The sequence below is a fragment of the Tenrec ecaudatus genome, chromosome 2 (assembly GCF_050624435.1).
Source record: "Tenrec ecaudatus isolate mTenEca1 chromosome 2, mTenEca1.hap1, whole genome shotgun sequence".
Taxonomy (NCBI): domain Eukaryota; kingdom Metazoa; phylum Chordata; class Mammalia; order Afrosoricida; family Tenrecidae; genus Tenrec; species Tenrec ecaudatus.
In genome coordinates this window covers 270,929,896-270,945,511 of record NC_134531.1, presented here as the reverse complement: position 1 = coordinate 270,945,511, position 15,616 = coordinate 270,929,896, and the positions used below count along the sequence as shown (strand labels likewise).

Below are 15,616 nucleotides of genomic sequence, written 5' to 3'. Positions count from 1 at the left end.
AATGATATGATTTTTTGTTCTTTGATGCCTGGTAACTGATCCCTTTGGGACCACTCGATCACACAGGCTGGTGTGTTCTTCCATGTGAACTTTGTTGCTTCTGAGCTAGATGGCCGCTTGTTTATCTTCAAGCCTTTAAGACCCCAGTCACTATCTCTTTTGATAGCCGGCACCATCAGCTTTCTTCACCACTTTTACTTGTTCACCCACTTAGGCTTCAGCCGTTGTGTCGGGAGAGTGAGCATCATAGAGTTCCAATTTAATAAAAGAAGGTATTCATGCATTGAGGGAGTGTTTGAGTAGAGGCCCAAGGTCCTTCCACCACCTTAATACTTGACCTATAAATATAGACACATAGATCTATTTCCCCATCCTCCTATATATATTTGCATGTACATGTCTTTGTCTAGACCTCCATGAATGCCCTTTGACTCCTAGCTCTTTCCTCCATCTCCCTTGACCTTCCTCCTGTCCTACTACCATGCTTCATCGCCACCTGGGCTAGAGTATACCTCTTCTCTAAGCAACCTTACCCTTGATCATTTCCCACCAGGCCTGCCACTCCCCCTTCTCTACTATTTGGGGTCCCATGTTTTTCCCTTGTCCCTGGGTTTGTTAACACCACTTCGCTTCTCGGCCTTTTGGCTAAGATCAAGTGTAGTATCTGTTCTTATCAGTTCTTTCTTTTTTAACATTGTCTCTGTCGATTCTTCTCATCTTCTTGTGATGATCCCTGCACCGTTCGATAGTTTGCCCATAGAATCTTCTTTCAAAATTGCAACTCAAGGTGTGGATTTTGCTGGAGTCCTTTCAGTTTACGGTTTGCTGATCCTGTTCTTCCTTTTTGACTTGCTAACTCTGGACATTTTTGGGAGCCATGATGGGTTTTTCATAATTGCCTGAGTAGAGACAAGGGCACCTCATGATGCTGTGGGCTAGTGATGCCTGTCTGTGTCACAGCAGAGAAGAAACCGGCCTAAGTGATTAACTGTATCCTGAGCATTTCTCACATAATTTTTTATTGTTTAGCCTCCATTATAAGCCACAGAATTATGAGCATCGTCATTGCGTTTTATGTGACCATTGCTCAGAAGTACCAAAATCAGTCCCTGAATTAGAATAATGTGGAGGACATGGTTGTTATTAAAACTGTTTAGCACACCAGCCAGTGCGATCAGGAGGTGCCAAAGGGTCCAAGTATAAGGCATCATGCAAAAAAAAAAAAAATATATATATATATATATATGTGTGTGTGTGTGTGTGTGTGTGTGTGTGTGTGTACACACACACACACCATATCGAATGAAGGAGGAAGTGCAGAGTGGAGACCCAAGGCTCAAGTGTCGGCCACTGGAGATCCCCTCATAGAGGGGTTTAGGAGAGGAGATGGGTCATTCAGGGTGCAATGTAGTACGGATGAAGAACACAGCTTTCCCCCAGATCCTGGATGCTTCCTGCCCCCAACTACCATGATCCGAATTTTACCTGGCAGGACTGGATAGGGCAGAGGTTGTACACTGGTGCATATGGGGGCTGGAGGTACAGGGAATCCAGGGAGGATGATACCTTCAGGATCAAGGGTGTGAGGGGCGATGATGGGCGAGTGTAGGATGAGTGGGTTGGAAAGGGGGAACTGATTACAAGGATCCACATGTGACCTTCTCCCTGGGAGATGGATGGCAGAGAAGGGGGGTGGGGAGAGGGAGACTCTGGATAGGGCAAGATATGACAAAATAACGATGTATAAATTACCAAGGGCACATGAGGGAGGGGGTAGTCGGGAGGGAGGGAAAAAAAGAGGACCTGATGCAAAGGCCTTAAGTGGAGAGCAAATGCTTTTAGAATGATTGGGGCAGGGAATGTGCGGATGTGCTTTATACAATTGATGTATGTATATGTATGGATTGTGATAAGAGTTGTATGAACCCCTAATAAAATGTTTAAAAAAACTGTTTAGAGAAAAATGGAGAGAGAGACAGCTCTGACCTTAACTGGATACAATATTACCTTTTGCAACTGATGCTGATAGAGATTTTCCTGCCCCCCTCACCTTATGTTGGAAAGGTGGGGCTGGAAAAGAAGATTGAAAGAGCCATGGACTGCTAAAAGGACAAGCAGATCTGCCGTGGAAGAACTATAGCAAGAGAGTGTCCCTGAGAGGAAAGATAGCGAGGCTTTGTCATGTATACTTTGGAAATATTTTCAGGAAAGACCAGGGCCTGGAGAAGGACATCATGTTTGGTGAGGGGGAGGAGCAGTAAACAAGAGGGAGGCCCTCAAAGAGATGGATTGGCACTGGCTGCAACAATAGGCTCAGGCAGAGGAATCATTGTGAGGATAGTGTGGAACTGGGCAATGTTTTATTCTGTGCAGAGGGTCACTATGGGTCAGAACCAACTGGATGGAAGCTAGCAACAACAACAATATAACATCAACTTCAGTACCTGGAGGAAGCAAGATGCTAGATATAACTTTCTTTCTTTCTTTTTTATATAGTTATCTGTCCATATTTCCTTCAATTCCTTGGAGAAGCTTTGGGAATCCATTCTTTTCAACCCCTCCATATTTTGCTATTAAAACATATAACATTCAAAGTGCCGGTAGACCATGTAAATGCCCGTCATGAATTTATCAAGTGTTTCATGTACTGAGTACTCTAGCTTTTGGGTGGCCTATAGCCCAATCTCTGACAAGCATTGGAGTATGAAAGTCCAGCTCCTTTTACCGGAGGCAGGACAAACACAGTCTCTGAGGGAGTCTCTTTCTCTGTAGTGACAATGACTGATTCTCACATTTCTTTGACTTCTCCTCCTTCACTGCCCTGCCTCTTCTACTCCTTTAAAGGATCAGCTGCAGCCATTTCTAAAAAAACTCACTTACTCTGGATACATAGCACAGGATATGTATTGGGAAAAATCAAATAAAAATGTTTATGTTTTATTTAAGGTAATATTTATTAAGTTCTAATAATTCAACCTGTGGAAGTGGATAAACACCTTAATACCCTATTAATTTTTAAGTGCAAAAATTATATTCTATAGGAATTAACTGTTCTGCTCATGTTTTTATTCTAATCCACATGACTCGTGCAAATGCATATTGTATATAATGTAGAAAGACACTAAAAGAAAGGAAGAAAATTAACATACGTTAGAGAATTAATAATGACAATATTTCTTACCAGATTTTTCTTTCCACAAAACCTCTTATGCAGGATAAATTACGGACTATAATGTCATAGCCAAATCAATTATTTGTAAGGTCCCGAAGCACACTTTCATTCCCCCAATATTTTCTTGGTTGGATCAATTGTAAGAATCTTTCCATTGTAATTAAGATCACATTGAGTCAGTGCCAACAACAACAACAAAAACATCAGTTGTGAAACTAGGCTTTTTATCATTGAAAAAAAGTTAAGATGGAATTTCTAAATTCAGAGGACTATAATTATGGACTTACAAAAATGCTGATAATTAAAGAAGAGCTTTAACTTTGTTTTAGATTTTGTATGTTATTAGCATTGGCATCTGTTAAAATTGAATTTCAACAAAAGCCCCCCAAATTGAATTTCCACAATACTTTTGTGATAAATCCTCAGAAATACAAAATTATATTCCCTTTTAAAGAAAATCATATGCAAAAGTAAGACTAGAAATTATATATATATATATAATGATTTTTGAATGGATGAATTAACAAATAAATCAGCTGTATAAATAACATATTCCATTCTGTGCAATATGCATCTTTTTTTCCAATTACAGAAACTTTATAGCTCAGGCTTCAGATTGGTCTTGTGCAATGTAAGGAAAACACTGAGAATTGAGGCCAGATAAGGGGCAACTGATAAAATCAGTTTAAAGTAATAATTAAGCAAGTGAAAATTGAGTTATAGCAAGGTGACTGCTTTTAGAAAATGTTTTTAACTGCTGTGAAATATATCTAGATATGAAGATATGCTGATCCAGTCCATTAAAAAGTCTTATAAAATTCAATCCATTTAAGATATGACAATGATGTTGGATCACAATGACTTTAATAGCTAGGTCTGCAGGGCTCAGGCTAGCCCTCTGTGGGGAGTGGGAAGAGGGTGGAGGGGTGAGGTGGGTGGGATGACCGGGATGACCCAAATGCCCCACCTCAGAGAAGACATTCATTGAAGTAGACCTAGTCTTGCTCCTCACTTAAAATACTATGAAATTTTAAGGAGCTATTTTCTACATATCAAAAGCAGTACATTCTATTTCTTCCATAATACAAAGATAACATATATGCAAATTTACATAGACTATATATTACTTTTATGTGCACTTTTTCCACTGGAGGAAGGGCTTCTATTTGCAACTGAGTTCATAAACCTCAAGATGTTATTGGGGTGATAATGGAAAAATAATATTCTGTTGGAAACTTCTGGAGATCTTGCTACATCAGGGATAATTGCAAAGGCCTAGTAGTCCACTTCACTATTGCCAAATCAATATTGTTACTCATAAGAAGCATGTGTATTCTAAATCCAACTTGAAGCTGGAATCAATAACAGCAGGAGGTAAGAATGCAGGAAATCTTAATTTTAAAAGTTCCACAAATAATAAATGCTTCCTAATAAGAAACAAAGCCCCATGATATTCATTAATGAACTAATTTGGTTTATAGATTTGACTTTTTGGAACGAAGCATGGGGTGCTGTTGACTTGAAGTATTTTCTTTTCTTTTGTTTACTATTAAACTTCTTCAATATCCAGTTGTAAACCTTCAAAAGACAGTTTGGAAGTTCAATTATGAAAAAATGCAAGACTTTTTCAGGCAGATATTCTCTAAAAATAATGTTGTAGGTATTATAACATATATTTGATATAACCTATATAAGGTCGCTATGAGTTGGTATTGACTTGATGACAGTGACTTTGATTTGCTTTTTAAAATATTTAATGTAACAAATATATTTAGCAAGTATAAATATGTAATTAAATACAAACATAGGGTAATGTATTTATACTCTAAATGCTCAAACATAACTTTGGCTTAATGTAATTAAAATCTCATATTTACATCTATTTACATGAGATGAATATTTCAAACTTTCATTGAAAATACATATCATTGACTGCACACCTCCATGATAGGATCGCTGAAGACAAATGGGTGCATAAGCAAATGTGGTGAAGAAAGCTGATGGTGCCCGGCTATCAAAAGAGATAGTGTCTGGGGTCTTAAAGGCTTGAAGGTGAACAAGCGGCCATCTCGCTCAGAAACAAATAAGCCCACATGGAAGAAGCACACCGGCCAGTGCGATCACGAGGTGCCCAAGGGACCAGATATAAGGCATCATGCAAAAAAAAAAAAAAAGATATAAGTGTGTGTATGTATGTGTATTTATGTGTATATGTATATATGTATGTGTATATATATATTATATTAAATGAAGGGGGAAGTGCAGAGTGGAGACCCAAGGCCCAAGTGTCAGCCAATGGAGATCCCCTCATAGAGGGGCTTAGGAGAGGAGATGGGTTAATTAGGGTGTGAGGTAATATCGATGAAGAACACAGCTTTCCCCCAGATCCTGGATGCTTCCTCCCCCCAACTACCATGATCCGAATTCTACCTTGCAGGGCTGGATAGGACAGAGGCTGTACACTGGTACATATGAGGGTTGGAGATACAGGGAATCCAGGGTGGATGATACCTCCAGGACCAAGGGCGTGAGGGACGATGCTGGGAGAGTGGAGGGTGAGTGGGTTGGAAAGGGGGAACTGATTACAAGGAGCCACATGTGACCTCTTCCCTGGGAGAGGGACAGCAGAGAAGGGGGGAAGGGAGACCCCGAATAGGGCAAGATATGACAAAATAACGAGGTATGGATTACCAAGGGCATATGAGGGAGGGGGGAAAAGGGAGGGAGGGGGGGAAAAAAAAGGAGGACCTGATGCAAGGGGCTTGGGTGAAGAGCAAATGCCTTGAGAGTGATTGGGACAGGGAGTGTATGGGTGTGCTTTGTACAATTGATGTATGTATATGTATGGATTGTGGTAAGAGTTGTTGGAGTCCCTAATAAAATGTAAAAGAAGAAAAAAAAAAAAAAGAAAACTAAAAAAAAAAAAAGAAAATACATCCTCATAAACCATAAAAATATTTTCTTTCAAATATTATATCAACGCACAAATATATTTATCTCAAGCTAAATTTAGAAATATTTTATTTAGCCAAGTTTTATAATACAATGCATTATTGTATAGTGTAACATTTACTAATATGAAATAAACATGATTAGGCTCAAACAGAATTTTTAAAACCTTGTGTTAGTATCCCAAAGAATGGGAGTTTGCAGCTCCCGAATCTAGAACGCCTTACACTTACTGTTCCCTGACTCTCAGCACATTTCTCTCTATGAGCACTGACCTTTACTGCTTATTGCTCCACCCCCTCTCAAAAGTGTGAAGTGGTTAGGGAAGAAACGACAATACCAATTCACAACTCTGGAACCCAACTGGGACTAGCTGCCAAAGATATATCAGATGAGAAATAAAGAAATAACTTTCATCAATGGGTTTTTACCTTTACCTGCAGGGAGCAGCTCGATTTCTGAAATCTGAGAAACCTACAAAAATAATTACGATGCAATACTCTAAGTGAAAATGTGATTTTAGAAATAAAACACTGCATCATCATGATGTATACTTTACAGTACAGAGTCAAACTCTGTCTTAACAGCTATGCCTGGCCACCGAACATCAAGTTATAAAATAGAGAAAAATATGATGTCTCATTTAATAGAACCACTTCTGTAAGACATTTATTTGTATGAATTTTATCTTACAGGTTTTTGTAGTTTTTGCAGATATCTTTTGTGGACTATGTTTTGCAGCATTCATGTTTTATTAAGAAATTTGTTTGGAGCAGCAGAGAAGGATGCAATTATGTGATCTCCAAATTCCAGTCGCGATGTTCAAGCATAAAGTGCACTGCGGAGGTGGCCCGGGACCACGCTGGGTGTAGCTGTGCTGCGCACAGGTTGCTGCGGAGTGGGCGCAGCCAACAGCAAGAGCGACGTGCACTGATGTTAGGCTAGGGAGCAGCCTGGGAATTCCGGTCAATGATCAGGCAGCACAAAGTGTTGGGGTGACAGCAATAGTGCACATTGTGTAATGGCTCTTAAATATTTTGCCCTATGTGTGAAGCCATAGACTGAAGCTTTTTCCATAGAGAAATTCCCGGGCACTGAAGACCGACACACTTATTACCCAGCCATCCTTCCGGTAATAGTTATACTGTAAGGCGCACATGTTGTTTCTACACTATTCCATTTTGTGTATGTTTCTATACTCCCACCTCTTCCCTTTATAAATAAATCAGACAACAAACAGGACACAATATTTATTTTAAAATATCAGTCTATTCAAGGTCTTCCTCGGATCTTCTGGGAACAGGCCCTGACAACCATGCTCACCTTCAGAGACTCGTACATTTTATGATACAGCTGATTAGAGCACACAAACATGTTGATGTAAATTTGGTTTATATTCTTCTAGATACCTAGATATGTCCCTGCCTTCAGCTTCGAGACACTTAATAGAATGATAAATGCTTCTTTATTTGTGAATTCGGCTCTCTTCTACAAGTGATGCAAAGCTGCACCATTGTGATGCTTTCCCATGGAGGTGAGGACAACCATGAGGCCTGGGACTAATTCCCGAGGCTAAAATTGCTAGATTGGGACCCTGACGAAGTACCTTCTTTCTGAGCTCCCTTTCCCTGCTCCCCTCTAGGTAACAGCAGTGTCATCATATGAATTGCACGTGGATAATGTAGAGTTAAAGCAAAATATCTTACTGCACACAGTGCCTAATACACATGTAAGAATAGGTCCTCTTTCTTTCTCCTTACCTATTTCACCTAAAATTCCTGAGGTCTCAATGAACTCAGCAACTTGGTAGCCTATGCCTTTTGAGTTTGTAGTACACAAACATATTTATAAAACTCACTATGTGTTAATTATAATTTTAGTATACAAATATATTTATTAAACTCATTATGTGTCAATTATTAAGTTCCAAAATGTTACCAACTTATAGCACTTTGGAAATGGTAGAGGATCCCTGTTGGCGCAGTGGATAAAGTGCTCAGTGGCTAAACAGAATGTCAGTGCTTCAAACCTACCGGTGATGTGCTAAAGAGAGATGTTACAGTCTGCTTCTGTAAAGATTTGCAGCCTTGTAAACTTTATGAGAAAACCCTACTCTGTTCTATTGGGTTCCTGTGAGTTAGAACTAACTCAGTAGGAGATGGGTTTGGTTTTTTGGTACTTTTCTAGTAATAAAATTTATTTTGCTTTGACTCAATGCCTCCCTTTCTTGGGAGGCCCACAGGGCTTAAATATATATATATACACACATGTATATATATATACATATATATGCACATATATAAATATATATGTTCATTCTAGTACTTAGAGTCTTATAAGATTCTCTAGAAAACATACAGGGAAATAATATGTAAATATTACTATTTATTGGCTAAATATTTCATGATATTGCCCAAACGAGTAACAGAGGATTCCTAAAAGACTCCATCCACTGTAAACATAAAATACCTCTGAAAAATGTAAACTCAGATTGAAGGGGAAAAATCAGGATAGAAAGAAATATCAAGAACAGCTTGTATATTAAATATTTAACAACAAAGACTATATAGAGGGTCAGACCCAAATTTGATTCCAAATGTCTTATCTAAGAATAGATCATTAAGCAATTTATTAATGCCATGTTATTAAAAGAACTAATAAATTTTGGTGAACATGTAAATCTTAATTATTTATTTCTTAAACTCAGTGATATAGAAACACACTTATATCAAAGCTTTTATTGAAAGAGCAATTGTCCATAAATGTTGCATCTAATGTATGATAATCTAAAAGCATCACGTACATATTCTACTCCCTTGAAGAGTTACAGTCCTGGAGACCGATGGGGCCCGTTCAACTCTGTCTGTTTGTCATGAGTGATAACCGACTAGGTGGCAGTAGTTCTTGAGGGTTAGTTCTTAGATCATCCATAACAGTAGAGGACACAATGGTAAACACTGCCCCCAGTGACATAACCTTTCTGAGATAGCCCCTAATATGTACAATCAAAACCAAATGTTGCCTAACCTTAACTGTACCAAGATATTGTGTTGCTTCCCATGAACTTTTTTTTGAGCTAGAGCTTTCCATGTTACGTGTCATAGTCATGCTTTATGTTATCGTCAGTTATTTTTCTACTGCAGCTGCCAATAGTGGACAGAATGTTTTTCTTTTCTCATGTTTCTCCATTGCCAATAGATGTACATTAAAAAACACTCTGATAATTCTAGAATTCAAAATTCTTTTTATGCTGTGAATAGCCCACAGTCCAACATCTTTCAAAACTCATACACAGTCTCAGTGACTTAATTATAAAATGTCGGTCATATAATTGATATTGGTTACATATTTTCCTTATCAACTCCCCACTATAGAATAAAAACTCTGTGAGAAGCAATGCGGTTAGGTGCGCTTGAGTTGGCTTTGACACATAGAAGGAGCCACTTGTTCAATAGAAGGAACCACATCTTAGCCCTGTGCCATCCTTACAATTGTTCTTATATCTGAGTTCATTGTTTTCAGCCCCTGTGTCCGTCCATCTCATTGGGGGTGGGGAGGATGTCTTTCTCTTTTTCTACTGTACCAAATACAATGTGTCCTTGCTCAGGGGCTGGTTTCTCCTCATAGCATGTCCAAGTACGTGAGACAAGGTCTCACCCTGCTTGCTTCTAAGGAACATTCTGGCTGTACTATTTGCAAGACAGACTTGTTTGTGTTCTTGGCAGTCCGTGGTACTTTCAATGTTCTTTTTCATCACCATAATTCAAATGCATTGATTTTTCCCCATAATCTTCTTCATTCAATGTCCAACTTCCACATGTATATGAGGTTAATGAAAATGCAATGGCTTGGGTAAAAAACACAAGACAAAAACACCTCACTACCATTGAGTCAATGCTAAGTCATAGAGACCCAAGAGAGCAGGGTACAACTGCTTCCTTAAGTCCCTGAGCCTGAAATTGTTTACGGAGGGAGAAAGCCCTGTTGTCTTGCTCCCATGGGGCTACTGATTAGCTGGAATGGCTGACCTTGTGAACACAGACCAACGTGCAGGTTCACTTCAAAATAACATCCATAGAACTGTGTGACGTGTTAATATTATGTCCATAAAACCACTAAAAAACAAAACAAAAGAAACCAATCTTGACCAAGGTTACCTTGGATGAAGGAGAAATAGTTGTTGCTTAGGGGACTTTGAATTTATGTCAATAGTGGTGAAAAATTTGGAAAAGGATATCAATAATGGTTGTACAACATGAAGAGTATAACCAATGGCATTGAATTGTACATGTCCAAGTTGTGGAATTGGAGAGTGTCTATACTTTGCCAAACTTAGAAAATAATTACTTGAGTAACAATGAGTACAGGAAGAAGAAAATGTTCAAGAATTTAATATGGTGACAATTGCACACCTCTTCTTGATATTATTGAATTATTGAATTGTATGACATGTGGATGGAGTGCTAATAAAACTGTTTAAAAGAGAAAAAAAGCAACACCTTTGCTTTCCAACGCTTTAAATTAGAGACATGTGCAGCACATCTTCCTAATGCAATCAATTCTTTTATTTTTTATGACTGCTCCTTCTATGGCCATTGATTAAAAGTCCAAGTATACTGAAATTCATTTTTAATTGAATTTTTTACCTGATGTTAATGATTGATCGAGTTGTTAAGACTTTTGGTTTTCTTTATATCCAGTTATAATCCATTTTGAAGTCTGCAACCCTTGATCTTCAATAGGTGCTTCAAGCCCTCATTTTCAACAAGCAAGATTGTGTCTTCTGCCTTGATTGTTAATGAACATTCCTCTAATACTGATCCCACATCCTTCTTCATGTAGTCCAATCCCTAGGATTACATGCTCAGCACACAGACTGACTACGATGACGAAAGGACACAGCCTGATGATCACATTCCCTGGTTATAAACCATGCAAGATTCCCTTGGTCCATCCTAACAATGGCCTCTTGACCTCTTGATCCATGTGCCCGTTCCACATGAGCACAACTAAGTGTTCTGGACTTTTCATTGTTCTCAAACTTGTCCATTGTTTGTTATGAGCCACACAATCGAATGCTTTTGTGTTGTCAATGCAACCACAGGAAACATTTTTTTTTTTGTTCTCCACCTTGAGCCAAGATCAATTTGACCTCCACCACCTTTGCTCCACATCCTCTTCCAGTGTAAAATTGAATTTCTTGAAGCTCCCTGACAGTGTATTGTTGCATCCTCTGTTGAATTATATTCAGCTGAATTTTACTGTATTTGATATAACTAATATTGTTCTATAATTTCTTCCCTCCGTAGGGTCACTGTTCTTTGGAATATGTACAGATATGGGTCTCTTTTTGTCATTTGGCGAGGTAGCTAACTTTCAAATTTCTTGGTATAGACTAATGTGTGTTTCTAGTGCTTCGTCAATTTGCTCAAATTTCAATTGCTATTCCATCAATTTCTGGGGCCTTATTTCTTGCTCATGACTTCAGATCCTCGATCACATCCTACCTCTTGGAATGTTTGAATGTAGACTAGTTCTTTTTGAAACAGTGTAGTGTATACCTTCCGTCTACTTTTGAAAGTTGCTGCATCATGCAATTCTTTTCCAATAGACTTTTAATACTGCAATGCCAATCTCAATGGCTAATACTAGTGCATTTCAGCTCAATAATACCTATGATATTCTTTATGTGTTCCATTTAATTTTTTAATTTTTTCTTCAGGTCTTTTAACTCAATATACAGTGAATATGTTCCTCTTTTTTTGGTTTTTATCTCTACTATATCATTTCTTCCTTTGACCTTAGCCAGTACTTACAATCAAGAATAAGGTCCAGAGATTATTCTGATATCCAATTTGATATTTTTTCTTTGTAGTGTTTTTAATGATCTTCTGCTTTCTTATTGTATGATGTGCTTGATGTCCTCCCACAGCTCGTCTGATCTTTTGCCATTTAGTGTTCAATGAGTCAAATCTTCTCTTGCGACGTTTTTTAAAATGTGTTATATTCAAGGTCTTTTTTTTGTCTCTTGTGTTTGTTTAGTTTTCTTCAAATTGAACCTGAATTTATATTTGAATAACTGATAGTCTATTCCATAATCAACCCTGACTTTATTTTTGGAGAAGATACTGAGTTTCTCCATCATCTCTTCCAAAATATGTAATCAGTTTGATTTTTGTGTGTTCCATCTGTGAAGTTCCATGTATATAGTTGTCGTTTGTGTGGCTGAAAAGTTATTTGTGTTTTTGGTCTTGAAAAATCCTAGCATGTTCTCTGTTTCATTTCTGGCACCTTATTTTCCAACTCTGGTTCCTTCCTTTTGCTTTCAGCTTGTGCATCCCAATCACCAGCAATTATCAATGCAAATCCATTGCATGTTTGGTCACTTTTAGGCTGAAGACATTGATAAAATTCTTCATTGAAAATTTGAGTAATATTTTTATTAACTGGATTTCCTTGTATGGAATAGATATTCTTATTAAACATAGCATTGGACTCAAAGATAGACCTTGAAATATCCTTTGGACAATGAATGCGACACGTTTCCTCTTAAATTGCCATACCTGGAATAGTAAACCCTTTGATTGTCTGATCCAAAATGGCCAATATGAGTGCATTTCAGCTCAATAATGCCTCCTATGATATTCTTTATGTGTCTCACTTAATTTTTTATGATTTCTAATCTTCCTAGCTTCTCATATTCCAGGCTCCCATTATTAATAAGTATTGAGAGCTACTGCTTCTCGTTATGAGCCGTGCTCTGTCAGCTCGCAGAAGAGTTCTGTGTGTCCGTCATTATGGGCAACTCTACTTGGAGAAGGCAGCTTTTCCTCATTGTCACTTGATGTCTGAGGTTCCACTGCTGTGCATAAGGTCTCAGTACCTGGCAATGTTCTGCCGCTGTTCAGAAGGTTGTCCGTCGATCATATTTTAAATAAGTGGACAGTCTGTTCCTTCTTTGGATTCTGTTAGTTTTATTAAGCTTCTCCACCTTGGATAACCCTGCTGATATTTCAAATGCAGTAGCAACAGCTCAGCAACACATTGTCAGGCAAGTGGCAGATGAGAAAAATAGTTAACTTTTTTGTTAGCTCCTTGAACGGGATTCCTAAGTGAGCAACTTAAATATAATATTCACTCAGTAAATGTGGTTGAATAAAAAATAAATGTAAGAGAACAAAGTCCATGGAACAACTTGTAATTAAAAATGGTTCACTTAAAATAATGAAACATTTCTGTTCAAATTAACCTAAAAGGCAAATGAAAGGGACATTTGAGGAAGCCGTTTCCGTGTCAATTCAGTGTATGCAAAATTATTAAGGCATAGTCATAAAAGATGAAAAAGCTCTATTATTAGATTTAGATAGCCATTTAGAAAAGTTTATAAAGAGAAAAATGAGTACCATTGAAAACTCAATGGGTAATTTTCTTGATAACGGGTCAACCAAGGTGCTCTATTGAGATTAACCATGTCAAGAGGACATGAAATTACAAATGGAATCTCTTCAGTTGCATTCGTATAACATTACTGATAATAGTGGTAAGATATTCCTGTTTCCAGTTTTAATTTAAATAATTATTATAATTGACACACAATATATTCTAAACTGTTTGCTTCTCATTTTCTCACTACCACCTACTTGATTTCTACAACTGGAGGACAGGGTAGAACTGGCCTCTGAGTTTCCTAGCTTGTAACTGTTGATGGAAGCAGAAAGCTCCTGCAGAGCAGCTGGTAGCTTTGAGCTATTAACCTTGTGTATAGCGGCTGACCCATAACCACTAGGCCGTCAGGGTTCCTTCCGATGCAAGGTGCAGGAAATAACAGCACTATACCGAACAGGAAGACCTTAGTTTTAACCAGAGCAGCCAGTGTAATTGGCAATCACATCACAGAATTAAGTAAGATAATATGAGACTTCAATATGATAACATATTCAATATATGTGATATACAGTCTTACAATTCCCTTGTCTAAGCAATATTATGGCTTTGCAAAGTGCAAGTCAGATTTGCATTGTCTTCCATGGTCCATGGTACTTCCATATTCTTTACCATCACCATAATTCATATGCATCAGTTCTTCAATAGTTGATCATTTGTTCAGATTTCACATGACTGTGAGAAAATTGAAATATTGTGTCTAAGCCCATGCGCTTTATTCCTTAGCGTGATATTTTTGTTATTTAACACTTTTAAAGGACATTTTCAACAGAATTTACTAATGTACTATGATTATTGATTTCTTGACTGCCGCTTTCATGAATATTGGTTGTAAATCAAAGTAAAAAGAAAATGTTAACAACTTTAGTATCTTCTTCATTGATTATGACGGTACTCTGTGGTCCCATTTTTAGCAATACTGTTTCCTTTCTTTTAAGATGCAATCCATAGTAAGAGCTCCAATAATTGATGAGATATCAGATGAGATGTTTCCAAAAATGGATATTATGCTAGATGTTTTGATTTATCTATGTCATGGTGTTGCAAAACAGCTATCTAGCCAACTGTTTATTAGAAGCCTGCATTTGTCCTCATTCTAAATAAAAGTTATCCAATATAAGGAAACACGATCAAACAATATCATTAATATCATACACCATTAGCAGGTTTTCTAAAACTAACTAAAAAGTAAATGCAGCAACACATGGTAATGGAATTACCAGCAATTTGAGGGAGACTTGGAAGAGGTTATAGAATGAAGGCTACCATTGCTTTTGCCAGATGTCTTTGGCAGAAAAAAGAGATTTTATGAAATAATAATTAAAACCATCCAATTATAACACAATGATATTATCAGAAAGGCTGAAAACAAGAAAGTATACCCAGGAACGAATCCAAAGGAAAATCTACATTTAAGAAATAGAGTGTGAAGAGCCGTTTAAGCAACAGTCACAATTAAAAATATATATATTTCTTAAAGTTTCACATATAATATCTAAACATTCATTGTTTGTAAAACATTATAGATATACTCATTTTCTTTTTTTAAAACATCTTATTAAGGACTCATACAACTCTTATCACAATCCATATATACATCAATTGTATAAAGCACATCTGTACATTCTTTGCCCTCATCATTTTCAAAGCATTTGCTCTCCACTTAAGCTCTTGGCATCAGGTCCTCATTTTTTTTGCCCTGCCTCCCCCTTCCCCCTCCCTCATGAGCCCTTGATAATTTATAAGTTATTATTTTGTCATATCTTGCTCTGTCCGGCATCTCCCTTCACCCCCTTTTCTATTGTCCGTCCCCCAGGAAGGAGATCACAGATCCTTGTAATCGGTTCCTTCTTTCCAACCCACTCACCCTCTACCCTCCCAGTATTGCCCCTCACACCCCTGGTCCTGAAGGGATCATCCGCCCTGGATTCCCTGTACCTCCAGCTCCTATCTGCACCAGTGTACATCCTCTGCTCTATCCAGACTTACAAGGTAGAATTCAGATCATGATAGTTGTGGGGGACTGATCTCTTTGACCCTTCGTGATCACAC

General features: G+C 37.8%; 1 pseudogene; it reads left to right on the top strand.

Moving 5' to 3' along the window:
* Positions 1–625: 625 nt before the first annotated feature.
* Positions 626–713, top strand: LOC142441859 (U2 spliceosomal RNA; annotated as a pseudogene).
* Positions 714–15,616: the final 14,903 nt, after the last annotated feature.